The sequence below is a fragment of the Passer domesticus genome, chromosome 5 (assembly GCF_036417665.1).
Source record: "Passer domesticus isolate bPasDom1 chromosome 5, bPasDom1.hap1, whole genome shotgun sequence".
NCBI classification, from domain to species: Eukaryota; Metazoa; Chordata; class Aves; order Passeriformes; family Passeridae; genus Passer; species Passer domesticus.
This window is the reverse complement of record NC_087478.1, coordinates 79091517-79117534: the sequence shown is the minus strand read 5'-3', so window position 1 is coordinate 79117534 and position 26018 is coordinate 79091517. Positions and strand designations below refer to the sequence as shown.

The following is a 26018-nucleotide window of genomic DNA, read 5'->3' as shown; positions in this document are numbered from 1 at the left end:
TGGTGATTGCCACATCTGTGGCTGTGGCCTTTGCCATCTTCCTCTGGACCCTTAAAAACTGTGACACTCTTGTTAGAAGTAAAAAATGTCGTGCCTAACAGTCACCAGAGCTTAAATAGGAATACTTGAAAATTACCTCTGCCTACATGCTCGAAGTGGGGGAGGATTCTCTATCTCAACAGTAAGTTTTTTGTACAGTCTGTCCTTTGAGCCAAACTCCTGTGCCTCCAAAACCACGGCTTTGGGCACGGCTGTGGGGGGTTCTCAGCCTCAGGTGTGGCTGCTCCCTGAGAAACAGTGAGTTCAGATCTCACCCAGCGAGCACTGAGAGTGGTCACTCAGGAGGCAGAAGTGGAACAGCTGAGATGTGTGCCTGCTCAGGGTAACTAAACTTTTCTGTTGGCAAGGCTTTGTGGCTGTGCCTTTGCTGCTACACAAAATTTACTTTAAAGACTGGTTCTTAGCCCTGAGTTCTCCTCAGAGCCCAGTTTGACTCAGAAGGAGCCACTTAGCACAGTCCAAAACAAAATGGGGCAACCTGATAAGTGAACAGAGTGAATGAGGTTTTTCTATTTCCCACTCTTGCTCTCTTCCCCTGTGTCATTCAGCAGTGTGTATTTGTGCTTGCCTGTTCAATCTGACTTGTGGGCTTCTCTCTTCCTGGGGCTGTCCTGAGCAGGAGCCTTTGGTGACCTGCAATCACCTTATGGGCTCACAGAGTTGCAGTGGATAAATCTACATCACAGGGCATTGTATTCAAGCTGTAAGCCAGAGACAGTAAAATACAGTTATTCGTGCAGGGAAAAAAAAAAAAAAAAAAACAAAACAAAACAAAAAAAACACGAAACAAAACAAAACAACAACCAACTAAAAAAAAAAAAAACCTAGAAACCACTTTTTTCCTTTGTAGACTGCTTTAATTCTGAGAGGCAAGCACAGATAGTACATCTGTATTTCTCAGTTCCCCGAGTAGGAGGAGTGCAAAGCGTTATCTTGTGGCTTTCCAGGAACTTGCTTCACTCTGCCTCATCCCCTGTGTCTCATGCAGCAGCTCTGTCATCACCAGGATGCTGTTGAGCTCGTGTTTTAGCCCGTGCCCACGTCACAGCCTGTGACACACAGCTCTCCCTGGAGCTGAACACTTTGTCCCAAGCCAGCCCAGCTCCTTGGACAGAAATGGGTGGTTTGACAGCCTGGATCCTGATCTCATTTCCACCTGTTTCACAAATGTTCCATCGCTCTGGGCCCTCGCTCTGAGCTGTCACTTTGTCCCCTGCAAAGCAGTGATAACCTTACAATAGAACTCCAGGTTTTCAAAAGAGCTCAGCCTCCCACTCTGACAGCCAGACTTCACAAGGAAATCACCTCCCCTTCAGGCACCAAAATGTTCATAGGTAGGGAAGAAGTTCAGCACACTGAGTCCTCGACTTCTCACACAATCTGGGCAGCAGGCACTGCTGCTAGGGTTGTTGGAAACTTTGAAAAATTTGCACCTTCTTTAAGAAACTAAAAGAGAACTCAGTTTTTTGGAAAATCTGGCTCCAGTTTAGGTGTTGAGCACTCAAAAATTTGAGTCTGAGCTCTCTGAAAGATCTGGCACCTAACAAAGGAGTGCTGTGAGGATAAATTAATTAATGTGAGATCCTGGGGTAACGGTGTTGACAGGCCTGCTAAACTTTGTAAAGAAGTGAGGAAGAGTTGCATGTGTTGAAATTTCAGGGAAAATACCTAGTATGTGAGAAATTATGACCTACTGTGGATCTGCCACAACACGAGGAAAACCACAGCAAGTTCTCCATAGCTGAATTCTGCCACTGGCAGCATGAATACTGTTGCCAGTGACAGATATGATACTATTGGCACACAATTTTAGAAGCTTTAAAACATTGAACTGCAGGCTTTTAGTGAAGTACAGAAACACAGTATATCTTTAATCCTGGCTTCCTAACCAAGCACTGTAGAGAATGTTTGAAAGCTGTTGCTGTGTTGCTATTAGTTTCAACCAGAAAATTTCTTGTCAGGTGGACTTAAATTTTCCAGATGACAATAATATCCCTGCAGGAAATGAGAAAGAGATGATGCAATGTCTTTGAAACTGCTGAGAGACTTATGCAAATGTGATAATTGTGTGTTTTCCTTTCTAATTGTATGAAAGGAAAACAAATGCATCTAGGAGATGCCTGTTGTTCTGCATGCTCACCTGCTTTGTGAAAAGTGTTTGTCACTGTCAAGGGACTTCACTGTTCCTCTCAGGGACAGCCAGATAACTCTGGTTTGGAGAAGAAATAGAAAGGGTTTTGCTTCTACTGGAATTCTTTCATTTCTGGTAGCTTTTCAAACACAGCTGGAGAGCAAGGAGCATCTGGAACATCCCCACTCCTCCAGCAGGTTAGCAACATTTATCTCACAGCTTCGTGTTCCAAGGACCCTCTATCTCAGTGTTGGAGTGAGCTCAGCAGCCACAAAGACAGAGTTCTAATGAGTTCAACAGAGCTGCTCTATTTCCAATCAGCAGAGAGAGCAGTCAAGTAAATAATCTTTTTTGCAGATGCACTTATTATTTGTTCACACATACATTAATGGACAGCACAGTATTCCAAGAGCAGTGGAAACAAGCAGGTTTGGCACTTTTGCCCTTTGTTGGCTATCTTGCCTCTCTTCTCAACATTTCTTTCATAAGATTTCTCTCTTGCCCTTGGGTACTTAAGTCTCTTGCCTGCTTTGGCCAGTTTAAAAATAAAGAAATAATTTTTAAAAAGAGGTGGGAAAATTAAATGATGTCTGGAATGTGTCAGCAACAAGTAGAATCTCTTGGGACCGCCTTTGACACACAGGGACAATAAGTTAGAGAGAGCAAATTGGTTTCCCCATGGCTGATGGCTTTCCTGGATTGGTTTACCCCACTCCCCCAGTGTTGAGCTATTGAATGCTCAATTAGTATCCCCCAAAGTGTCAAATGAATTGAACCAGCTCCAGAAATTCTTCACTGCAGTTGATGTATCATTTTTCAGCCTCTGAAGAAAGGACCTACTCTCTCACTCAGTGCAGCAAACAAGTTCTCCCCTTCTCAACCCTCTGCCGTTTTTGCTTTTTTTAAACATGCTTCAAGGACACCTGCAAAAATAAACAGGAATGGCAACTTATTGCCTCCAGAATGTGTGCAGTACCTCAGCAAACTAGTTTATAAATAGATAGGCAGATGGTTATAATGGCTATAGTATCCTGAAGTATTTTGGTTTGGTTTTGTTTTGCTTTGGGCAGTTGCTATAATACCCTGTGTGATTTGACAACAGTAATGGATTCCCAAAGTGCAGATGGCCAGCTCCATTTTGAGCTACAGGCCAAAAATCATGCTGCCAAGCCCAAGGACTCAGAAATCATGACCTATATTTCATCTCAAATGAAGGGATTTCTTCACAAGCTGATGGAACTTGCCTTGTAACTTAAAAAAAAAAAAGCATTGCTTGTATTTCGTATTTATATTTTTGAGTCTTTGTAATGGGTTTGGTTACATTTTCATCTCATCTTTATATCCAAGAGTCATAAATTTCTTGCTTAGTAATAAAAACAGGGATCATAGTGTGACTCCAAGTTTCAAAGCAAAAGCTTTCGCTAGAATAGAAAAAAAATAACAGAAGTTAGGAATTAACTTTTCAGGCTCACAGGGGGTCCAAGGATAACTGGTTCTGGTTTAGCCCAGTGCACATTCCCAGAAAGTTTCATCTCAGCTTGGATCACTCACTAAGGTACTCAGTGTAATAGACTCTGCAAGTCTTATTTGCATTAACTTTGTAAGGTTTGCTTATTATAGTCAACTTGACCCAACCTTTTCTAGGGATGTTGGCCAGGCTTGTTTTTGTGGTCAGAAGAAGCAGATAAATAAAAATAAGTTATAGCTATGCTGGGTGCTGGACACAACTGAGTGCATCATGCACCAAGATGCTCAGAAGAATGAAAAAGCAGAAGTTGTCTAAACTTTAAACCTGAAATCACAGCTGGATTTTAACCTGAAGTACCAAAGAAATTTGCAACAATTTTTCCATTTATTCTGAAGCGAGTTTTAGTATCTTGGTGCTCTGCAGTGAGATCAAGAATTGTTTTTTGAGAATTGAAGCACTCAGCCTTGAGTGAATAATGAAGAGCCAGTCTCTCCAGTTCAGTCAGGAACTATTTTTGGGAAAGCTACATGCTCAGGAAAGTATCAAAGAGGATCTACTTGGAAAATGAGTCAGGAGAGAAGAACAGGGCAGAGAAGAAAGACAGGGATAGAGAGACAATGGTTCAAGATGCAAATACCTTTTGTTAATCCCTGAGCTCTGACAGACATGGGGCAACATAATTGATAATTTTCATGATGGGTTGGAAAATAGTGTTTTTATGCTGGGATGGACAAGAAGTGTTCAGAGAGTGGAATAAGAATTCAAAATGATCATGGTGACTTGGAGATGTGGTATGAGATGACTATTCTTTCAAGAAAAAGATTCTTTCACATCTATTTAGAATTATTCTTTGACTTCTATTTAGAAAAAGGTTGTGGTACAACATTGACTAGTGGAAATTTTGGCAGTCAGGCAGAAGATGTTAATGGTGTGAGCACAGGCTGGGGGTTGTCTGGCTGAGAATCACTCTGTCCAGCAAGGACTTGAGGGGTATAATGAATCAGAAGCTGTGACCATGAGTCAAATCAGCCTGTGGCAAATAGGGAAAATATCATACCAGTGTGTCTAAAACCAAGTATCAGCTGTAGTGATCACTCCACTCTGCTTGGAGCTCCTGAAGACTGAGACAGCAACAAGTAGCATTCTCCAATGTGTAAGATGTAGTTGTGCTTACAACAGAAGCAAAGCAATGGTCTTTAAATTGCAGTGAGGAGCATCCAGTTAGAGCTTAAGGCCAAACACCCAGCAGCAAGGATGACAGACCCCTGGAACAGGCTGCTGTGGGAATCACTGGAGCCTCAGACCCACAAGATAAACACCTGCCAAGAGCAGCTATAGCTGAACTGTCACAGGGCAGACTGGGTGACCTCAGGGTCCTCATTTCCAATGATTTCCTGGTAAAACCTGTAGAAAAGAGGAAAATACAGTCACCATTTCTTTCACACTGTGGGCAAAGTGATTCTACTTCTGCTACTGAGTGATTCTGAGGGCGATGGCAGCTCTGAACAGAAGCAGTGCAAGGGCGAGGGGAGAAGAGTGCTGGGGCTGCTGACTCAGCCTGCATGATCAGCTGTGGCTCCAGAGCCTCTTGCTGTCACAGGATGCTCAGGAGAGAGGCAGGGGTGGCATCAGTGCCCACCACTTGCTTCCAGCAGGACTGGGGTGCAGCTTGGGCCATGTGAGCAGAAGGATTCAGAGCTCAGCCTCTTTGGTTTTTGCAGCACATGTGAAGATGCAGCTCCCTGACCCAGAGAAAAACCCCCAGATACCTCCCCTTTATTCCTGGATGGTGCAAAGGGCTGCTGCAGGAAACCTTGCTCATGTTTGGCCTTCTAGCAGGATTCCTGTTTAACACCTGGAGAGAAATCCAATGTCCCACCTGCCTCACCTCCTCCTGGAGCCCTGGCAGAAGCCAGCATGGTTACCTGGAGCTTCAGCCCTCACAGACCTTGTTCTAACTTGGCTCCTTATCAAATGTTATGCATGGAAGAAAAATCTAAAAATACACTTGAACAAGCCAAAAGAAAGAGATAATGAGAGTCAAAAATAGAGCATTTTCAGGCACAGGGTGTGCACAACCCCAGGAACTCTACCTTCATTTTAGTTTTCAGTTTAGTTTTTCTAAGAGTGCAAGAAAGTTCTGGGGGAGTGGGAGGGTGCTTTGACATGCACACAAAGACTTCTTCCTTGGCAAAAAAAGTGTTGCTGGATTTGCTACTATATCAAGAGCTTTACTACACTGACCTCAGCTCATACACAGTGTTTCCTAAAGTTACATTTCTCTTCTGATTTCCCTCCTTTCATTTGGAAACGATGTAGTCAATAAATAAAACATTAGATAGGCTCCTAAACAGAAACAGGCATCAATTCAAAGAAGAGGAGTGGGTGAACAAAAGAGGTGGCAAAAAAGGGGAAGGGTGGGCTTAAGGCTGCACAGAAATTTCTTCTCTTTGAAATAATGTCCATGACATTTTCTCAGCCTATGCTGAGTTTAGCTGTGCAGCTAGAAGAAAGGTCATGTAAACCAGAGCATCTGAAACAATCAAGCATACAATAGATCATTTGTGGTCTCACAGCAATGAGAGGAAGTTTCCATAAATAAGTCCCTAACGAGCCTGAATTGCCATTAGGGCACAACAACAATCTAACTAAATATGGAGTGTAAATCCAAGGACTTTAATTGAAGGAATCACCCAAAATATTTATGAATTATGCTGAATTAATGAAAGAATCAATTACCATCTCTGTTTTCTCGTGCTGAATTATCATCCTTGCAGAGTTTAAGCAATGTTGAGGGTGCTTGAGCACATGCTGTTTAAGTTGAACTTGCCCTGAGCATCATCCTAGGCTATAGCTACCTAAAGGGGAAAAAAAACCATCTTGTAATGGAGATTTCAGCCTGTTTCTATTGTCTCCATGGAACTTGCTCTGCAGAAGCCACCAAGAAGCAGGCAGACAGTGGAGACTCATGTTTTCCACACACTGTGGGGCTGCAGGGATTAGAGCCTTCTGGTGGAAAGCTTTGTGTCCCATTGGTAGCTCCTCAGCTTTTGTGTGCTGATGGCAGAAGGACTACCTGCTGTGAGGAATTGCATTCCCACACAAAATTTTAAACCTGGAATCTTAATTTAATTTCATTTTTCCTTTAGGACTTCTTTATTGTTTCAGGACTTTTGGTGTAATTTATGCCCTGTTATTTGACTTTATTACACAAGATGCCAAGATTTATGTTAATAGAGGAAAATGCATTTAAAATGTCTCCTAATATATTTCCCTTGAAATACAGGAAGATTGCAGCTGCTGCAATAAACTCATAATCTCTGAATGCTAGAATGGAAATGTTTGACATTAACAGGCTGCTTTTAGAAATGAAATATCTGCAGCAAGGACACGGAGAACTTACAACTGACGTCTGGTTGGGACTGCATTTGAACTTTGTGTGCTGTTGGAGATTCAGAGGGGGGAAATGTTAACTTTTTACACATACCTCAACACTTCTTGATGTCAGCGAGAACCAGGGGCAGCAGAATTCCTCGGGAGAGACTGCTCCCATGTCAGTCTGGAGGTCTGGAGCTGGCAGGAGCCAAGGAGAATGTGAAGTCTGGGGAGAAAGTCTGATTCTTCCTATTTTCCAGTCTCAGTGACTTCCATGGAAAATGAATGCTAGGGAATGCATGCAGAGATTTATATCTCAACTGCAGCACAACATTGAAAAATCTGGAATGGTCTGGGACAACTTTGGGAATAACTGGGTTTGAGTCAGCCCTGAGTTTGTGACATACCCTGGTTAAAAATGTGGCTGGGGGACCTTGGAGGTGGTAAACCATTCTGCCAGCCCTTATGGCACTAAATTTCATCACTTTCAGAGCATGGAGGCTGGCTGTTCATGTTGCTGTGAAGCAGCAAATGAGAGTGAGATGGAAAGAGGTGGTCTCTGGCCAAGTTCTTCACTCTGCCACAGCACTTTTGTGCCACCTAAGATTGTACTAGCTTATCTCACTGTAAATCTGATGCAGTGGAGCAGAGACTAAGTCTAGGTTTAGAAAACCTGGGCACACTTGAAATTAAATTATCAGAGTGGAACTATAATTCTTACTGCTGTTAGCAATACTTTGGGCTTAAATAAAATGAAGCCCATTTTTGTACCCACGAAACTGCTGCTGAACTCTGCTGGCATTGGCAGGGCAGTGACTAATTGCTCAAAATAAATTACCATTGCCTGCTCTGAATTCCTTTTGCTAAGGATCTAGATCCTTTTGATATACATAGGGTTATTTAAATCATCCTTTGAAAAATGAATGTCAGAGGGTGGGTCTGGGCATGACCTCCACTTTTGGACTGGGGAGGCCTTGTCATAACAGATATTTAATTTACATCCTAGGCATTAAGTGCACAATGTATTGCACAATAAAAATGGTACCTTTCCCTTGTCCTGGAATACTCCACCAGGAGGAAATCGACATCAGAGTGGTTATGTAGCCTGAAGGAACACAATGGTTTTTGTGCTGAAAAATCACAGATACAATCCTGCCTATGTCAAGGGAAGCAAACAAAATCAAAACCCAAAACAGCTCCCAATCTGCTTTAACAAAATCAATAATTTGCTATTTTTAATAAAGGAATCATTTTAGTGTTGAGCTTATACATATGTTCCATGCCAGAAACACAGATATCAAAACTGAAACACTCTACAAACCAGCCCAAGTCACCAAAGGCCTTCATAATAATAGTAAAACTAAACAAGAATTATGCACATAATATGATATTTGGATGAGTTTTGCAATTATACTCTCTTTTTAGGGCTGCTGTGTTTAATAATTTTTTTTTTTTTAAGAAATGTGGGATCTGAATATTGAAGTGTTTCATTTGGAAGCTCATTTGATGAAGTGGAACAGAGTAAAACTAAAAAAACCAATGGGTTCATACCTGTGAATGTTCAGGTCATGACTGCAGTGAGAGTTGAGAGCTCATTCTCTCAGGTGAAGCACAGCATTGCTGAAAGCATTTTGCTGTGTAATTTTATCTCATCATATGAACTTGGTTGTACATAGGACTATTTAATACAAAATATGGCTAATCAAAAGTCAGTTTACAGGTAAAGGCTGCTTTTGATGGCAAATTTATAACCAACAAATTTATCACTACAATTAGTGTAGTCCATAAAAAAAGGAATTCACAGGTGGGAAGTAAAGACCTTCCTTTTACTAAACTTATTCACTGCCATAGCATCAAAGGTATTCAGGCCATTTTTCTCAGGTGGAACTTCACAGAATCAGATCCAGAGCTAAGCTGCATGGTGTCCACTTCTGCAACCAAGGAAACTAATCTCTGATATACAGAAACTTATTCATTATTGAGAATCTGCTCTCCACCCTCCATAAAGTACAGAAAAGTACTGGGGTCTTGGAAAAACAATACATGATCATGTACCTAAAGTTTGCATAATAGAGTAATGAGATTCCTACATAATGGACAACCTGAATGCTAAATACTTAGAGCTCTTTTCTTGCCAACTTAGCCAGTATATTAATAACAAAGAAAATGAATTGGGTGTCTATTAAACTAATATTCAAAAATGCTTGTCCCATTAATTTTATGCACCTATACATTTACATTATATTTAATGTAAATAAAGCTTTTACATGGAAAAGGTGCGGAGATGTAGGCACAGAGTGTTAGGAGATAGCTTGGTTGGTCCTTGAGCCTAATCTCTCATGTCCTTAGTGCCCTAGCAAGTATTAGCCTTCTATGTGAATAGTGTATTAAAGGAAAAATTGCCTCATCCATAAGTTGTTTTCTATTTTAGAATAACAAATATGTAGAGTCCTTCAAGAAGACATTGCTCTGTAGAAATCAATACCAGATTGCTTGGATGGAGTGAAAATAAAAGAAGTTAATTAGGAACATGAAAAACATCAGGAAGTGCCAGAGCTGCTTCTTCAGTCAAAAATTATTCCCTGGTTTAAGTGAAAAGGGAAGAAAAAGATTGCCTCAATTCTTGCCATGTGTGTCATAGCATTTTTAAGATATAATAGTGTATATTAAATAAAGCACAAGGTATTTTAGGAGTATTGTCCTACCTTTAACACCTGTGTGCTGTCTGATGAGCACTGAATCAAGCTGACTTTGCAGGTGAATATTCTCTCTGTCTCAGCTTGCTGGCTTGACAGTGATGTACTTGTGGGTTTGCAGGGGTGCTTTGCCTGGAAAAGGATGGATGAAAGTATGTGAGGATATGGCCACCATGATCATGTCAGGGATTTACAAAGGGGAGTTGTCACAGCACATTCATCTTCATGGGTCTGACAAGCAGATAATCTAAATATGCTGTGACTTCCATCCAACACTGAATGCCTGAAATGCCCATTCTAACCCCAATTTACTCTCATTTATTAGTTCTTCTATTTGTAATTCAAGAAAATTACTCTCTTTGGAAATGTCAGCTGATACCAATGCACCTGATATTTAGGTTGACTGAAGTGCTCTTCTGATGACCTGTGAGGCAAAGCCATGAGCCTGCTGTTTCACAGGATGATGTGAGCTGCAATTAATGCTGTCAGAGGAATCAGACAGTTCTGCTCATGGGCTGCCACTTAGTTGTGTAGCTTTCACAGCTGCAGAGTAAATAGCCCTGCAGCAGAGTTCTGGAGGTTATTTCTCCAGCAGGATAATTATTCAGACTCTGAATTATGCACACAGTCCTTGGTGCACCTAAGTCTCTCCTCCACGTGCCTGCTGCCAGCTCTGCACATCCATATTCCCAACACAGCCCCACAGCCCAGAATCAGGTAAAAATCAGTTACAGATGCAAAACACTCGCCATCCAAACCACTCCAGTTTGGGGGTGATTCACAATTGCCAGAACCTCTGGGTTTTTCCCTAGTTTTTCTGAAACAATTTTCTCCTTTCTTTCAGAGCAGACTGCTTACTGATTTAACAGATGGTTTCAGCCCCTCTAAAGCTGATTTTTCCTCTTATTACTATTTTGTTTACAAACCTCCTTTGGTTTCTACCTCCTCTCGTGTCCCTGGACTGATACTACAGCAAATTTCTTCATCCAGTCCATTCCCATCCAGCTGTGGCAAGTTTCTCAGCTCCCTTCACTCCCCACAGCCCATTCCAAACAGAACCCAGCTGAGCTGTTGGCACAGGTGAGAAGAGGCTTCCTGTCCTTTCCCCTCCAACTCGTGCTGTAAATATTCCTAAGTGGGAATATTTATTTCTCCATTGATTAAGGGAGGGTTTTCTGACCTCTGCTGTGTCCCCAGGATGGCCACAGCAATCCATCCCTCCCTCCTGTCCCTCAGCTAGAGGCTGCAGCACAGGATGCTCCCATGCAGCTGTGGCTGGCATGCAGCACTGCATGCAGCAGCCTGTCTGCACATCTGCAGTGCTCAGGGGACACACACACAGAGCTGCTTTCTGTGTCCTGAGCAGCAGGGAAAATAGCCTGGGCTGAACAGGGTATTTTTCACTGCAGGCCTGCACAGAGCATGAGGATGCACAGTGACCTCTCATCTTCCTCTGAGGCAGGCTGGCAGCTGGCTGTGGGGAATGCTAGGCTGGATCTCCAGACACTCCAGGCCCTGCTGAGGGCACATCCATCCTGCTCTCTCAGGGCTTGGAATGAGAAAGACTCGGGGAGGGAACACCAAAGGCAAAGCCCTGCAGCTCCAGGGCATCAGCCACATCCCAGGACATTCCTCACTCCAGGCAAAATGTGAACAAGATCCATGGGTTCCAACTAAACTGATGAGGGGAGTAAAGATAAAAAGGGAAACAAAGTATTTGCAGCTGTTTGAATAGGAAATTTCTGTGTCGTTCAGACATCAAAATGAGATTTTGTTCAGGCATCAGCACATGTTGCTGCACTGGTTTTTACAAGACACCAGATATGCTGATCTGATTTGCTTCACAGAAGCCATTAACAATCCAGGAGATTTAGGAGGCTGCTGATAAGAGAAGGAACAGCAGCTCTGTAAAATTGTCTCATTAAATGTCAATAAGGTTGAAGTGGGAGCTTTCATCTACATTTGATCTCTGACTAAATATGTGGAGTGGTTGAACCTGCCCATTTTCCTGAATAATAAAACTATTGCATTAAACCTTTCAGAAAGTACTAGATTATTTCACCATCCTTTACTGAAGAGGCAGTTGTAAAGATTTTTTTAAACTTCGTGTTTGGGTTTTTTTAGTGTTAAAGTTTTGGAGGCTACTGCTGACATTTACTTAGGTGGTTTTAATTAAGTAATATTTTCAATGCACCTGAACGTGTTGTCAAAAGATTTTTTTATGTATGCTGTATCAGCAGACCTAAACAATAATTCCACCTGAAGCTAAGGTTTAAATGTAAGTTTAAAGAGCAGTTATAGTCAAGTAAAAATATTTTCTGCTTGATTTTTTAGTTTTTCAGTTCTAACAGATCCTAAGTTGTGCTGGACTCTCCCTTGGGAAGCAGGTCCTTGGATGGAACTGCTCTAGGCTCCCTTTGATGGAAGCACTGGAGTACTCCACAGCAAGCACGCTGTCATTTAATGGGAACAAACATAATTGAGATCAGAAATGCTCTTAAATAGAGATATTACAATTAAGAGAAGCCTTTTCCAAGGAAAGGATCTCACATTTCCTGCCCCTGTGGTCAAAGTCTTTAGTTTGCTGAAATTTTGGAAGTGGGGTGATGCTGTTCTGAGTTTTATTAAAGTTCTGGTGTGTTTAGGTATTTTCCACAAGGCTTTTCTAAGTGACATTGTCAGCACAATGGCAAAGGCTAACATCCAGAGCTTGCAATAGCTGAAATGTTTCAGTACACTCAAGTGATTTAAGGGCTCTGGAGGTTTCTACCCTAATACCTTGAGAGCAGAACTTAAAATGTCACTTACAGCAGAAGAAAGTACAGCAAACACACATAAGAATATCATTTACATTACAAGAATATAATTTACAAATACACAAGAACATCGTTTACAATTAAAGGATAACTAAACATTCCTAGGGATGGATATAAACCAGAACAATTGGATCCAAACAGAAGCAGCCTTTCAGACAGACTGAGGTCTGGTTACAGTCTGTGTAGCTGAGGCATCTCTCTAAATATCCCTGAGAGGAATGTATAACAACTTGCACTGTAATTTCTGAGTCACCTAAGGAGAAGAGGTGCTGAAGACAGCACTGAATATTTGGATGCTAAGGGCGCCTTAGGAGCTGTAGAATAAACATCCAGTTTTGGGATAAGAAAGGGAAAAAGCCAATAAAAAGCTCAAAAATTCCTGTGTTGGTTCTGAAGATACAAAGCTGTTGAATTGTGTACAATTAAAATGAAGCACTTACCTAGCACAAATGGAAAAAGAGACTGAGTCAACCAGATGAGAATTCACATCATAGTTGTATACATAAAGCCCAAAAAAAAGCCCCAGAACTGTTCAGAGTACATCCACCCTGTCAAATCTGCATGCTTTGCTCCCAGATCTTGTCCTGTCTGCATGGGATGGAATAAAACAAATTAATTCTTGCCCTCCCCTCCAAGTGGGATTCAGAGAGCAGTTTCCTCTGGACAGCTCCTGTAGGATGGAGTTAAAAACTGCTGTTAAAAATAAACAACTCTTTCTGTGGGGCTCATTGATACCATGGGCTGAGGGGTCCAGAAAGTACCACTCCGAGTGCTCAAGCAAGGAAACTGCAACAGAATTTTATGAAATCAGTTATTTCTACTGATAATCTGAAGACGCAGACTTATTTTCTACACACTAAAAGGCTTGCTGGGCAGATTGGATAGAGCTCATGATTACAGATACCAGAGATGAGCTGACATGCTGGCTTTTGTACAAGGACAGGCAGACCTGTCTAGAGTAGAGATGAGATAATTACATTTAGCTATTCTAATAAGCTATTTCTCATCAGGCATAAATACAGCCTGATCAGTAATTAAACTGAATTATACTATCTGAATTATACTAACTGAATTAAACTAAATTAAACTATGAATTTGTGCAGTTCTTCTTTAAACAGGCTCAACTACATTTTGCTGCCTGTTCATTTCAGTGTCTCTTCATGTCACTGTGCCAGGAATAATAAAATTACCTTTTTGGGGGACCAAGTGTGAGCATACACACTGATCACATAGAGCAATAAAGCCTTGGTTCAGTGGTCACAGGTCACTAGGGGTCACTTCAGAAACCTTTTGTCTCCATCAGTGGTGCACATGTTGAAGGGACAAGCTGCACCTTGTGGCTGTGCACAGAACAAAGAGCACACAGGGCTCTCAAAAATAAAACTGTTAGTTTGTAATGACAATTAATGTAATCATCAGTATTTATTAACAATAATAAAATGCACAGTGATCACACATCAAGGGAAGACAAGACAATTAAATGCAATTTTATCCTAATTTGGCTGAGCATGAAAGGATAAGTCAGTGAGATTTTAGGACAGGTTGATATGCTTTATGTGAGTGCTTGTGTGAAAGAAATAGGAAATAATATTGCCAAAAGCAGTAGCTTATCCTTTTGAAACTGGGAAGATTTCAAGAGATCTTAGAGGGTATTATTAATAGAGGGTGTTGAAGAAAATAATAATTTGGTCTCTGGAAAAATGTCAGAAAATAGAGGACTGTTCATATTTTTAATTTTTTTTTGCTGGGTTTTAAAAATATTTTTGGTGGTTCATAACGGAAAATGAAAATATTTCACTTTATAATGGAAAAGGAATATGCTCCTGTTAGCACAGCCAAGCTCAGCACTAAAGCAGGTCCCCAAGTGCCACACCCATACATCTTTAAACTCCTCCAGGGGAGGTGACTCAGCCACTGCCCTGGGCAGCCTGTTGCAGTCATCAGCCACCCTTGCTGTGACAGCTTTTTTTTCTTAGATCAAATTTAACTTTTTGTGGTGCAACTTGAAGCCATTTCCTCTTTTTCTTTCTACTCAGAAAAGCTCAACCCCACCTTGCTACACCCTCCTGTCAGGGAGCCATAAGGTCCCCCCTGAGCCTCCCCTTTCTCCAGGTTAAACAACTCCAGCTGCTCCTCCTAAGATTTGTGCTCCAGCCCCTTCACCAGCTCTGTCACCCTTCCTTGGGCACACCCAACACACAAAACAATTCTCGGCATAAATAGAGCATTGGGCTGGCTCAGAAGCTCACCCTTTTTCCACTATATTGGTAGTAAAAGCAGCATTTCTCATTACCTTTCATTCTTGTAGAGGTTCTGCACAACTTCCAAGCCCATTATTTTTATTAAATGAAAGGCTTGTAATAATATATGGCATTGAAAGATTGGGGGAAAACCAATTCGATGGATCAGAGTCTGTCATGGCCTAAAAAAAAAAAAAAAAAAGACACAGAGTCCATCTTCTCTGAGTTTGGAAGGTTTTCCTAAAAAAATGGAGCCATGGAAGACAAATGAGCCACTGACTGTAAGGAAGAGTAATTACATTATAATAAATATTGCAGAAGACAGACAGTCAGCTTTTCCCTGAACATTTTAGAAGTTTCAAGATATATCACCCCTGCCATGACATTGAGCTGGGGCAGAAGAACCCACCCCCACTTGAGGGTCTGGGAAACCTCATTAAGCCAAATTCTGCTCCTTGGCACATTCCCAGGAGCTGTTCAAGGACCATATGGAGCCCTGCCTGCAGCTCACAAGGCCTAGAGTTTTGCAAATGCTTCACCAGAGTATAATAAAGATCTTGGAACATCTTGCATGCTGCAAGTGAGGAAATGGAGACACAGACAGAGACATTGTGATCCCCTCCCACACTGTTTTGAGGCAAAGATAAAACGTGCTTCACACCAGAGGCCACTCGTTCCATCTTTAGATTTTTGCTATTGCTATTTGTAAATATTTATCCATTTCCTATTCCAGATTCCTCCATTTTTTCATATTCCAAATATGGCTGAGAATGAAGGCTGTAGTAGCACAAAACAAATACATTTTTAGTTTTATTTTACTACACATGAGTGATGGCAAAACCTTCACACTGTAGAGGCATCTTTAAGAGCAATGACCACTCTGGCATGGAGAAACCATTTAAAACATGTAAGAATAGAGAGCTTGAACCTGCACATGCTGAGTGCTCACTTCCACACTGTGAGGAATTCCTCTATATGGAAAACATTCCTCATTTGTCGTGAAACAAATGGTTTCATAATCTGACACAAAATAGAGCAGAACAATTAATTGACTCAGCTGAAATAAATTAAAAAGTTTGCTGAACACTAGCAACATCAGAAGCCAGGTTCTATCCCCATTCTGTGTAATAAATGTTTGGGAACAAAGCAGAATAAAAGTGAAACATATCTTCATGCTTGTAGGATTGTAGGTAAGAAAGAGGTACACTAGAAAAACAAAGGAAAAGAAAGTACTTTTAGGGGAGAACAACTATGGAGGGAAAAAATGCATTGTCAAAGTTGGGACAAATTACTGTAAAACTAAGGGAACCTAAAGATAAAGCAGCTTCATGAAACCTGAAAATATAGAAAATAATTTTTCATAAAAATCCATCTCTACTTTCTATCGCATTATGCCCTTGGGAGTTGCTTATGTATTTTGTCTGCATAGAACAGAGTAAATTCATCTTTGGAGTATTTTGCTGCTGGCTGGGAAATCAAGAAGATGCTCATAAAGAAAAGCTACTAAGTGCATTTCCAACTCCCTGGGCTCAGCATTTTGAGTGGGAATGACTAGCTTTTAGCTAAAAGTGAACTGGAAATTTCATGCTAGGAGCTAAGAAATGGTATGTGGGAAAGCAGCAACAAGATTATTCTACTTTTCATCCTTGGTTCAGATCTATCCCACATGGCTGTTGGTCAAAAGCATTTTCCCATCCAGATGCATCTGGAGATAAGCCAGGATACTGGAGAGTCATTGCAGCTTGTGGCTGCCTGCAGCACATCCTAACTGGGGTTTGTGCTGCTGATTTGAGCAGAGAGTCTCACATTCTCTCCAGTGTGCTCAATGCAGGCAAATTCAGGCAAATACATCTCCGGTAGGAGCAGCCAGACAGAGCAATGGGAGCAGAGCTGCCTCTGTGTCCCAGCTCCAGCCCCAGCCCAACAGAAAGCCATTATTTTCCAGCCTGAAACCTCACTTGAGTTCTTGAAAATCTTCTGTGGGTGGTGATCAGGCCACCACCGTGATGGTGCTTCAGCCTGTTGTGAATTTGGAGTGGTGGCCCTGGCTCTGCTGGGTGGCACTGCTGTCCTGTTGTGTTCATAGGTCCCAGGATGAGGGAAGAGATGAATCAGACTCCATATTTCTTAGAAGACTGATTCATTATGATATGATATTAAATGCTATACTAAAACTATACAAAAAAGAATAGAGAGAAAGGATCCATCAGAAAGCTAGAAAGGAATGGAATGAATAATAAAAACCTGTGAAAATCCAACACAGCTGGGATTGGTCATGAAATAGAAGCCGCTCACGTGGACCAATCAAAGATGCACCTGTTGCATTCCACAGCAGCAGATAATTATTGTTTTTCTTTTCCTCTGAGGCTTCTCAAGAGAAAAAATCCTGGCACAGGGATTTTCATAAAATATCGTGGTGACGCTGTCCCTGCCACCCCAGCTCCTTGGGAACATGTCTCTGCCAGCACCTTCAGGCAGGGAAAGGTCCCTTGCTGGTTTGTGAGAGTCGGAAGATGCTGTACACAGTGATTTTGACTGTTTGTGTTTGCTGTGTTATAACAAACTCTGAGGCAATAATTACTTCCCTGAGGTAATATAACTGCACTCACAGCATGGGAAATTTGATCTGCCCACGTCCTGGTTTTGGCCACAGCTCATGAAATCACAACCCTCAAATGCAGGGCCTGGATGAAAGGGCCATTCTCCTCTACCTACACAGCTATTTTTGGTTCTTCAAGGCTTACAAATAAAATAATCTTTGAGAGTGAAATTGATCAGGAGTTCTTTCCCAACCACATGGCAAGCTCTTGGGGAGACAAGAAAAGTCAAAATCATTTTTGAATCACAATTCTGAGTTTGAAGTATTCAAAAATGAAACCATGTTCCTACAAAAACAGATACACAAATACTCTGAGTTTGATCCTGTCCCTGGAGAAGCATTCATAGCCTCAATGATTTCCATGGAGTTATGCCAAATTACACAAGCTGGATATTTGCTCTAGGCCGTTTGGCTATCACAAACAGCAGCTACATGATAAGGATCACAACATATTTCTGAAAGGAGGGCAAGTGTCACTGATAGACTGGTTGCAAAAACGTCATTCATTAATGAAAAGGTCACGAGTGACCACAAGGGATACAAGTGAAGTATTTCACTTCTTTGGAGCATCACTTTGAAATCCTGTTAATTGTATCACCCAAACATTTTCCTAACTTGTTCCAAGGTCTGTCTTCCTGCAATTTAAGGTCTGTGTTAGGGAACCCAGGTTAAAAAGAGCCTCCCCTTTCAGCCTCTAAGCCTGAGTATGTGCAGGGGAGGCGAGGACTAAAGCTGCAAGGGGAGAGGGAACCTGGGCATTGAAAGGTGCCCCAGACCAAAGACCAGTATGTGCAAAACACAGCTCTGAGTGCAGCAGTGGTGCTCTGAAAAGTAGGGAATTACCTGCTCAGGGAATTAGAGACTACATTTTGAAGCAGCACACGCTTAGCAGTGTGAGCCTGTAGAGACTTAAAGCACAAAGTGTTGCCCAATCCAGAGCACAGTAGCATCCTTAGGAAAAAAGAGCTCCAAAGAAAATGAAGTCAAAAGAGATGCAATCTCACAGCATCAAGCATGAAATGACTGAATACTTGACTTCCTCAGTCACTCCTACCTTAGGCAATGAAAGCAAGATTACACTACAGGGTGAGAAGGAAAAATTATGAGAATTGTGGAAATAAATCACAGTGTTTCACTTGTCCATGGTGTGCAGGTTTTTCTCAGAATCCAGAAAAAAAATTTTGTTCTTGTTCCAAACACAAACAAGGAATGTGTCCTGAATAAGTGCAAAGTTTTAAGTCTGTTTTTCCAAGATAAAGAGCTGTAGCATAAGTAAGAACACTCTAAAGTCCTACTTTAGGCGTCACAAAAACTGTCTAACTCCTTGATTTGGACAGCACCAGAGGTGAAGTTCTCCTGTTCTTGCACTGTACACAATCCAAAATGAAATTAAATTGTAAATCAATTGCAAAACACTGAAGATTTTATGAAATGTAACTTTGCCCCCTCTTCCACCCAGCTGATGTTAATGAGCAAGTATGAATGGGTAGTACCAGAATCCACTCATGGTCGGGATAACCCCAAGGTATTTGTACAGTTTTTCCTGTTCCCTGCCTGACCTGCTCTGCTTTATGTCAGTGTCTAGTTGGAGGGGGAGGATTTGTCTTTCTGTGCCATGGTTTATGTAGTGTCACAAATGCTGATATTGATCTCTTGCAGCCAAGGTTTCTGTTTGATCTCACCAGTGTAAGAGCATGTGTGTTATTTTCATCAGGGCCTTTCCAGTCACTTGATTCATTTGTTTTGCACAAAGCAGGATTGTAGCCGGGCAGTGAGAAGGGGGAAGTTGTATGTGCAGAGCAAGATTTAGCAATCCCTATATTTCCTGTAAGACAGAGGCTATTTTTAGTTTGGCTTTTTATGCTTTCTTTGGGGGGAAAAAAAGGTATCTTGCCAAAGCAGAGGGCAATGGCATCTAATTTTCCTATCCACTGCTTGTAAAATATTTGATAAAAAAAATTTACCTTCTCCCTTCTTAATTCTCAGATAATCCTGGGACAGAGTAATCTTGTTCTGAGTGTAAATGTCACTCCTCTCCCAGTCAGAGGAAAGAACTGCCTTAGACAAAACAGCACATCTCCATTTTTCACAACAGCATTGCTTTCCCACTGGTTGTTTAAAAGGCAAAACAAATGTTTTGCCTGTGGGAGCAATTTAAGATGAGATAAACTGTGGGTATTGGCCTCTCAAAGGTCATCCCACGCTGATGTTACATCCTTGTTCTGGTGGTTTGTGAACTTTCCTGTAGCAACACCCATAGAAATGGTTTAGTTATGGATCACCCAGCAGGATTATGAATCTGTACCACTGTCACAGGTGGGTATTCTCCTAAGTGGGCTCTGACTCCCTTGCCATTTGCATTCTTGGAAGGAGGAAAATCCTTAGAGAAGCAAATCAAAGGTATTAGTAGGAAACAACTCATATTCATCTGCAAGAAGCAGGAAAAAAGTAGAAATCCCAATGTTTTGAGATGACATCATCATCATCCTCAGAGGACCAGCTGAGCATTATCACAGGGCCATCCTTACTCCAAGGCTGTGGGATGCAAACTGAGGTGCCAAGTCCCATCAAAAGTCTCTCTGGAGTGGATGTTGAGGGAGATTAAGACTGGTCTGTTTCAAAACCAGAGTCCAGCGTGCCTGCACGTGGGAATGAGGGGTGCACATTCTCTGTGTCCAGCCAGGGCTCTGTGAAGTTGCTTGAACAGAGTCACCTGGTGCCACCTGGGACAGCTGCAGGAGGCTGGCTGGTGTGGGACAGGACCTGTCAGGACCTGTCAGTGCTTTTCCAAGTGGCTGCTGGAGCCACATAAGGCACTACAGGGAATTTCTAGCACCTCTTGGTACCTGAACCACTCCACTGCCCCTCGTGCAGTTCAGCCAAGCAGCAAGCACAGCCCAGGAGGCAAATGGCTCTGGATTCCAAAGAACTGAGCCAGCAGCACAGATTCTCTTACTCAAAATGTTTTCCAAGGCAGAAATTTGCCTGGCAGAAAATAATTTCCTCCCTGCAATTGACCTAAAGAGTGGGAACAGGGTATCTCAGTGCCTTTCTCTTTTCCTGCCTTCTTAAACTTTTAGACCTCCTCTGACACCATGAAACGAGAAAAATTTCAAAGTTCTCTGTGGGGAGAGTGAGTCCACCTCAAGGTCTAGAAAACAACTTGATATCCTGAAATGTTGAGCTGTGACAACCAGCCAGCCTACTTGCTTGTCAATTCCTGTCCCTGGTTCCATTTATCTTCCTCAGATATTCTCCTAGATATCATTGGAGGCCGTATTTAAATAGCAAAGACATTTTTGACATTACTCAGGAAGAACAGCATCATTATTCTAGTGCTTTACAGCCCCCAAAGGCTTCAGAACCCCCAGGCGTGGTGGTTTGCAGTGCTGCAGGTCCCTGGTGTCTAATCCTGCAAGTAAATATGTGACTCATTCATCCTACAGCAGTGTGGGACCATAAATATCAGGCATTTCTGGTAGGCCACGTTCATGTGTAACTGACAAACACAGGTCTCTGGGCAGTAAACACTCAAACCTGAAACAACCCCAGCCTGAATCCAGGAATTAAAAGCTTTGCTGTTCTGTAGAATTTCCTGTTCCAAGGTGGACTCTGTAGTCAGTACATCAAGAGTGGTCCCTGATGAGAATTATGCTGTCTGACTTTCATAACAAAAGTATATAACAAGTATTAAATGAGCTTTGTTCTTGTTCATGTCTTTGTATCCTTTTAAGGCCAAAAAAATACGTTCATTGTGTCATGAACTGTTTTCAGCCAAAATATGCTTGGCAGATCCTAATTAGTACATTCAAGGGGCAGTTTTAGCACAGTTTCCCACATACACTTCTACAGAAAGTGTGTTCCAAGGGGGCTATAAAATCAAAGGAGATTTTGCACTGAAAGAACATTTCATTGTTTATCTGTGCTCAAGGTTACCTGGGTGTTATGTGTTCTCTCCTGGCAGAGAAGAATGAATTTAAGTGGGAAAAATACCAGGAATCTTTCAGGTAGAGGGCTGCATCATCCTGGACATTTTTTCTTAGCAAATCAAATTCAGTGATATTAGCCCTAGCAGAGCTAGAAAGAGCTCAAGAACACATAAATGCTTCTTTGCACTCATTTAATTTCCACCTAAACTATTCACTACTGTGATGAAAGTCAAATACAGCCTAGAGATAGCACTCCAGAAGTACCACTAGAGACTCCAGCATTGCAGGTACATTGACAACTGCAGCATGAAAATCCTGCTAGTTCACAAATTAATGGTAGCTTTGGAAACCAAATTCTAACACAATAGCTCTTCAGGGGACAGTCTGGAGGAGGAAAAGCATTTTAATTTGGTTTTGACAAGCTCATTTGTTTCCTCAGCCCCCTTTTTGCTAGCATCCACTTCAAACCAGGCACTTTGGGAGTGCTCTCACTCTAGTACAGATCTGAGGATACATGGCACATTTCAAACCTTTAATCACAGCATTCTTCATCACCAAATTTAGTTCTTGCAATTAAAATGTCAAGCTTCATGGGTTGCACTGATTTTCTAGAACAGCCTCATGCTCAGCTACAGCTTTGACAGGGATGGCTCCTTACAGTGCTTGCTCTTCCCTTGCCCTGCTCACATCCTAGGATCAATAATCAATATTCAGAAGCAAAAGCTCTCAGCCTGAAAGACATAATCAGCTGTGTGCAAATCCTGGTGACATCCAGAGGGTGCAATAGGTGTAACTTTCCAGCAAACCCTCAAGCTCTGCTGCTCAGGAAAACACAGTTCTCTGTTACAGGAGCTGCCAGTCTCCCACTCCCCCGAGTCAGCAGCACAGCAGCTTCTCCCTGTGATGAGTTTCCTGCAGTGCAGCAACTCTTCAAGCTTCAGCTTCTAACTAGAGTATGAAATTTAATGAGAGCTGAAGCCCAAAGGAGGAGAAGCAATATCAGCAAGATGGGCAAAGAGTTCATCCTCCTCAAACCTTCCTATACTGGAAGAGAAATAGGCACTTATGCCACAGAGTTTTGGTTCCAGGGTAAATGTTGTCCAATGGATACATTACACAGGTTTAGGGTCAAACATTAAAAATACTACAATAAAATTGTACTGCACAATAATTCACTCTCAACATAATTCCTACTGAACTCAGAATTGAGATTTTTAAAAAATCAGAGAGGGGCACTACAGAAAAATTAGAGTTCACAGCAGACTCTAGAGTGCAGGATAAATATTCATTATGAATAGGAAATAGAACATGTAATTGTGAAGGGAAGGGTGGAATCTAGTCACTTCTTCATGTTTCTCTAAAAATTACAATCTGAGAACCTCACTCTCTGAAAAGATTAAAAACAGGTAGTATGTAGCTCATGCCAGTCAGAGGTCACTGACCATTTTCCCCCCTGCTCAGAGCCAGTGAGATCTTGACCTGCTCCTCCCAGGGCTTTCAAAACCCAGGCATGAAGCAGTCAGAGTGGTCACTCCCTCCTTGTAACCTCTTTGTAGACAACTGGAGAGCACAGAAAGGCACCCAGAGTGCTCTCAAATTCTGTCACTGCTCTTGTGGGACTCATCTCTGACATCAAACCCATTAAAAGTGCATTTTCTCTGGTATCCAAGAGATATTCTTTGCAACTCAGAGCTTAAAGAAACAGGAGTCAGTTTGGGACTTGGTGACCATTTAATTGTATGTGGTTCCTTTTCCCGTGTTACCCAAATGCACAAATATGAACCATGCACATGACTCCAATTTAGCTAAAATATATATATATATAGCCAAATATATATCAGAAATACATAAGCAGATTTTAAGGTAAGGTACAGCTATAGAAAAAGATTCTTGCAACATCTAGACACATCACTGCAGGCAAACTATTTTGAGCCAATATTTTTACCCCACCTGCCTCCTGAGTTTTTGGCATGCCCCCGCTGTCGTGCACCTGGCACTGCTTGCTGCTTTAAGTGAATGCTGTTGCTGCAAGAGAGTGATCTGATGGCAAATTGAAGGAGCATTTAATCTAATCAATTCTTGCTTTGAACTCCTGCCTGCCAGATTACAGTGCTTACACAGTGCAGCTGCTCCTCCCGAGCCTGCACTCGGGGCTTTGCTCCAAGGAGAGCTCGGGGCTGGGGCTGCCAGATGTGCAGAAACATCTGGGGGCTTTGCTGCAGCTCATCTCTGCTTGCACAAGGAATACCAGAACCCTAAGAGAACTTGCTGTCAGGAAAGTTCAGTGTTTTACTCCTGATCTCACTCAAAGCCAGCCAGAACAGAAGCATGTGAAAGAATTAAAGAAAAAGTAAGCAAGCAGAACTTTCCAACATCAAAAGGAGTGCTGAGCAATTTCAGCTCACTGAGAACCTTCAAGAAACAAATAGATAGATTAGTTTGAATGAAACCAGAATGGTTTTCAAAGTAAGTCTGAATGCTCTTTTTCCTCATAGAACTCTAATTAGTGAATGCAATATACTTCATATTTTATGAAACAAAAAACACAGGCAATAAAATCTTAACTTTACTAAAAAATTTAGCCCATGCAGTAAAATATCACAAAGTAGCATTACCTGATGGAGTCCAGAACTGGAGATTTCTTTTTATGTCATCTCTGCAGGGTGGCTTTCAGCAAATCATTTCACATCCATATAACCCATGTCTATCAAAAAATGGCAAAATAAAGTCTTCTAGTTAATAAATCATCTTGCAGAACTATGGGTGCAAACAAAATTATCTAAGAGCTCATACCAAATACTTATTATCAGCTTGCTTGTGTAGCTGAAAACATCACATGGATAAAGGCTACAAGCAATTAATTGGAAAGCAGGAAAGATCAATCGCTTATCAGCAATAAACTGGCAGAATATTTTGGGAGGTCTTGCAGAGTTCAGGAACCCAAAATTTAGCTTATAGAAAATCAAGGTCACAGCAGAAGGAAGGCAAAACAGATCCTAGGTAAGAAACTCAGAAAACCAGATAAAAAAGCTGCAACATTATATGATTGTAAAACACAGCAGCATGCACTTGGCTTTTTGTGAATGGAAGTTTACATTGACATAGAAAGAATGTAACAAAAATATGAAGCATAAATGTTGTTTCAGTACTTAAAATATAAGTGCATTTATGCAGGGCTTTCTTTCATTAATCTCATAGGTTACTGTAGGCAAAATGGGTATAGTGGAAGAAAAAGGACAATTAATAAGGAAAAAATTATGGGCTCAGTGAGTGAATATATAAAAAAAAGGATGAGAATAATCAGAAAAACACCAATAGTAACAAAAACTAAAGCTACTCTTTAAGTCTTACTCAACCCTCTTTTTATAAAGGGAACACACCAAGTATTTTATTTATTTATTTACTTACTCTAGACTATTCTAAATGCTATTAACTATAGAACAAACATCCCTGCGTTGTTTGTGGAAACCAAGTGAAAGAATGCAAAGCAAATATGCAAGTAAACTAATAACCAGTGTTTATTCAATTACTGTTTTGTGCAAACAAGCAGAGTGATTTAATATCAGTTTGTAAACATCTTACCCAAACTGCATTTCCAGTTGATCATCTGCATGCAAATCAGTTTAAAATAAGCACATGCAAAACCAGGCCAAAATTCAAAGGAAAAAAGCCCTCAAAAATTCAATAAGAAGGGATGAAAAAGGATGAAGAAAATCAAGTAAATGATAAAGCAATTGTTCAAACTTTTTCTCACTAAACAATGTTAGAAAACTGTCAACCAGAGAAAAACACACACACAAAAAAAATCTACTCATCTTGTATAAACTCACTTGTGAATTGATAAGGAAAGATTTTAAAGAAGACTGTCTGCCAAGAAGAGAAGTGGAAGTCCCAGCTGCAATTAAATATATCGACTACTCTTCCTCTGGAAGGAGGAGAGCCAAAGCTCCTCTTTGATCTCTCCCAAAACTTCCCCTTTTCTGTGGCTCTTCCAGTGGAGACCACCTGGCTCAGGGCAGGCTGAATTTGGAGCAGTGAGGGGCTGGAGGTTTTAGGGCTTGCAGCTGTTTCCTTCAGGTGCTTGCAATGAGGGGGAAAGGATCTGTTTGAGGAAAGAAGGAGTGTCCCAGGTGAGGATCTCCTTTCCTGCTGCCAGGGCACTCAGGGAGGGGAAAAGGGCAATAATTGCCCTCATATTATTATAATTATTAGTATTAGTATTAACAATACCATGAGAGGGTCTTACAGTGTCCATTGATGGCCTTGCTCCTGTGAAAGAGGGTAAAACAGAAGAGAATCTACTTTTCAAATGTAGAGGTTATTATTTTTGAAGAACAAACCGTGTAAACTGTAGATTGTAGTCAGGTATCCCCAGCTGCAGATCTGCTTTCCTGGGACAGTTAAAGCATGCATGAAACTGAGCACATTTTACTGAAATATTTGCATTGTTCCCCAGCCAGTTTTCAGGTTCCTGAGTTTTTCTACCCCACAGGTATTGCTTGAGCAACGATTCAGCTTTCCTATTAGGATACCCCAAGCATGGGGAATTTCTAGGACATGATGAGGCACCTCATGAAAGGACAAAGCAGCTGAGTAATTTGTTTTCAGCACTTTCCCTCAGACACACATGTCCCTTATTCTGTCCTCTCTCCTGAGGTGCACACCCCCAGAAGCTGCTGCCCCTGGAGGTGCCCTTCAGCACGT

At 41.5% G+C, this 26018-nt stretch overlaps 1 protein-coding gene and 1 long non-coding RNA gene across 10 annotated transcripts in view; one reads left to right on the top strand and one right to left on the bottom strand.

The window, feature by feature from the left end:
- RERG (RAS like estrogen regulated growth inhibitor) overlaps positions 1-26018 on the top strand; it is a 95138-nt gene that overhangs the window by 31751 nt on the left and 37369 nt on the right. The window lies entirely within an intron of this gene.
- LOC135301103 (uncharacterized) lies at positions 989-25850 on the bottom strand. Of its 9 annotated transcripts, XR_010362835.1 has the most exons (10): positions 25145-25833; positions 23930-24018; positions 14840-14968; positions 13737-13916; positions 12987-13134; positions 9740-9862; positions 8080-8190; positions 7147-7322; positions 6399-6517; positions 989-5063 (listed from the first exon to the last, which is right to left on the bottom strand). It is a non-coding gene; the product is annotated as an uncharacterized LOC135301103 (long non-coding RNA). The 9 variants fall into 9 exon arrangements; XR_010362828.1 differs by lacking the exons at positions 12987-13134; positions 13737-13916; positions 14840-14968 and having other exon boundaries at positions 989-1273; positions 2201-5063; positions 25145-25850; XR_010362830.1 differs by lacking the exons at positions 12987-13134; positions 13737-13916; positions 14840-14968 and having other exon boundaries at positions 989-3612; positions 4717-5063; positions 25145-25606.